General features: G+C 49.5%; 3 non-coding genes across 3 annotated transcripts; 2 read left to right on the top strand and 1 right to left on the bottom strand.

Moving 5' to 3' along the window:
- Positions 1-665: 665 nt before the first annotated feature.
- Positions 666-739, top strand: TRNAN-GUU (transfer RNA asparagine (anticodon GUU)). Its single transcript has one exon. It is a non-coding gene; the product is annotated as a tRNA-Asn (tRNA).
- A 243-nt stretch (positions 740-982) lies between these two features.
- TRNAW-CCA (transfer RNA tryptophan (anticodon CCA)) lies at positions 983-1,054 on the top strand. Its single transcript has one exon. It is a non-coding gene; the product is annotated as a tRNA-Trp (tRNA).
- A 71-nt stretch (positions 1,055-1,125) lies between these two features.
- Positions 1,126-1,196, bottom strand: TRNAG-GCC (transfer RNA glycine (anticodon GCC)). The gene has a single exon. It is a non-coding gene; the product is annotated as a tRNA-Gly (tRNA).
- Positions 1,197-2,500: the final 1,304 nt, after the last annotated feature.

Below are 2,500 nucleotides of genomic sequence, written 5' to 3'. Positions count from 1 at the left end.
CAGAAGCCTATGGTCAGGCCTATTGCACAGGCATTTTGTGCCTGGCCATTCCGGGATTGTTGTGTTTCAAGGCCCAGCCATCAATACTAATGTGATGGCTTTCCCTGAGAACCCTCATGTCCCTGTCCTCCCAAGAGCCCGAGCTTTTATGTAAAATAAGGTGTGCACCTTGGGCCTTCCCCTTTGCGCTCTCTGCCCCCTCTCTTTCTCCAAAGCTGAGCTCTGCAGGTAAATGTATCTATCTGAGTGAGGGGCTAGGGAGGGCCTTGCCCAGCAGTCTTACAAAGCAAGAGTTCAGAGAAAGCACCTGCTCTGGGAAGGAGACTCCGCTCACAGAGAAGACAAGTCTAACATGCCACAGTGAAGATTGGATGGGCAAGACACACGCCTGACAGGCTGGTAGAACACCACCAGAGGAGCAGATAGCTACGCTAAGAAGGCCACAGAAAAGTCATACATGTATCTCATACACTGGGACTGGTTGTAATACTGGCCCTAACACCATTAGATAGTAGTCTGCGCATCATAACACCCAACAGTGACAAGACACTAAGCAAATGGCAAATGCTGCGTAGGATAAAGACGCCTTATATAACACAAGCTCAAGGCAGGCGCGCACACATAAAGATATATGTTGAGTCTCAGGAGATGTGCTTTTGTCACTAGTCTCTGTGGCGCAATCGGTTAGCGTGTTCGGCTGTTAACCGAAAGGTTGGTGGTTCAAGCCCACCCAGGGACGTTTCCTTTTGCATGCATGAAGCACTTTAATAAATCATAGTAATGTGCCTTTGGTCTAGAGCTCCTGCGTGAGACCCTTTCCCTGAACATTTCAATCCTCTGCGTTCTCTCTGCACCTGCACTCAATTTCATCAATAGGATGGAAAACAAAAAGCCAAACCTTGTAATACAACCCTAGGCATATAAGGAGGTGGGCAAAAATGAAAAGGCTCACAACATTTGCTGATGTGACTCCAAAAGCAAGGACCTCGTGGCGCAACGGTAGCGCGTCTGACTCCAGATCAGAAGGTTGCGTGTTCAAATCACGTCGGGGTCACTGTTTCCCATTTTATGCCCCACTGAGTTCCCATATTTGATTTAGAAAGCAAAGTCAAAAGAACACAGCCTTGCATTGGCCGGGAATCGAACCCAGGCCTCCCGCGTGGCAGGCGAGAATTCTACCACTGAACCACCAATGCTTCACATGTGTAGCTTAGAGACAGAGCTCTGTCCAAGACAGTGATGAGGCGCACGCACTCAAATTGCACACCTATGAACAAAGTGTGTGCAACAGACATTGGAATGCCAACGTTTCACATGATGGCAAGAATCAGATGCAGGAGACTATAAGTATGAATGTTTTTGCATTTGCTGAGGTCACTGGCTTGGGACTAGTGTTGTGGTTATCAGGGCATGATGGCAGGCTGCTCCCGACAGAAGTGGCTCATAGAAGGCAGCCTCCAGATCACCAGCACTATTGTGTTTCAGATCATGTCACTGAACTCTCCTCCTTAAAAATCCTTCCCACTGTCTTTGCCAAATTCCCTGTCCTCCCCGAAATGCTGGGGTGAAACGGGCAGAGTTCTGCGCCCTGCGTCCCTAACGCGCTCCCAACGCGGCCTACAGCCCTAGTCGGGCACAGCCCTGGTCGGGCTTAGACCACTGGGGCCTCTGGAGAGCAAGACCTCCAGAAGCCTATGGTCAGGCCTATTGCACAGGCATTTTGTGCCTGGCCATTCCGGGATTGTTGTGTTTCAAGGCCCAGCCATCAATACTAATGTGATGGCTTTCCCTGAGAACCCTCATGTCCCTGTCCTCCCAAGAGCCCGAGCTTTTATGTAAAATAAGGTGTGCACCTTGGGCCTTCCCCTTTGCGCTCTCTGCCCCCTCTCTTTCTCCAAAGCTGAGCTCTGCAGGTAAATGTATCTATCTGAGTGAGGGGCTAGGGAGGGTCTTGCCCAGCAGTCTTACAAAGCAAGAGTTCAGAGAAAGCACCTGCTCTGGGAAGGAGACTCCGCTCACAGAGAAGACAAGTCTAACATGCCACAGTGAAGATTGGATGGGCAAGACACACGCCTGACAGGCTGGTAGAACACCACCAGAGGAGCAGATAGCTACGCTAAGAAGGCCACAGAAAAGTCATACATGTATCTCATACACTGGGACTGGTTGTAATACTGGCCCTAACACCATTAGATAGTAGTCTGCGCATCATAACACCCAACAGTGACAAGACACTAAGCAAATGGCAAATGCTGCGTAGGATAAAGACGCCTTATATAACACAAGCTCAAGGCAGGCGCGCACACATAAAGATATATGTTGAGTCTCAGGAGATGTGCTTTTGTCACTAGTCTTTGTGGCGCAATCGGTTAGCGCGTTCGACTGTTAACCGAAAGGTTGGTGGTTCAAGCACACCCAGGGACGTTTCCTTTTGCATGCATGAAGCACTTTAATAAATCATAGTAATGTGCCTTTGGTCTAGAGCTCCTGCGTGAGACCC

This window comes from Triturus cristatus, chromosome 4_2, assembly GCF_964204655.1.
Source record: "Triturus cristatus chromosome 4_2, aTriCri1.1, whole genome shotgun sequence".
Lineage (NCBI taxonomy): Eukaryota > Metazoa > Chordata > Amphibia > Caudata > Salamandridae > Triturus > Triturus cristatus.
Note: the sequence above shows the minus strand (reverse complement) of the source record. Positions and strands in the feature narration are given on the sequence as shown.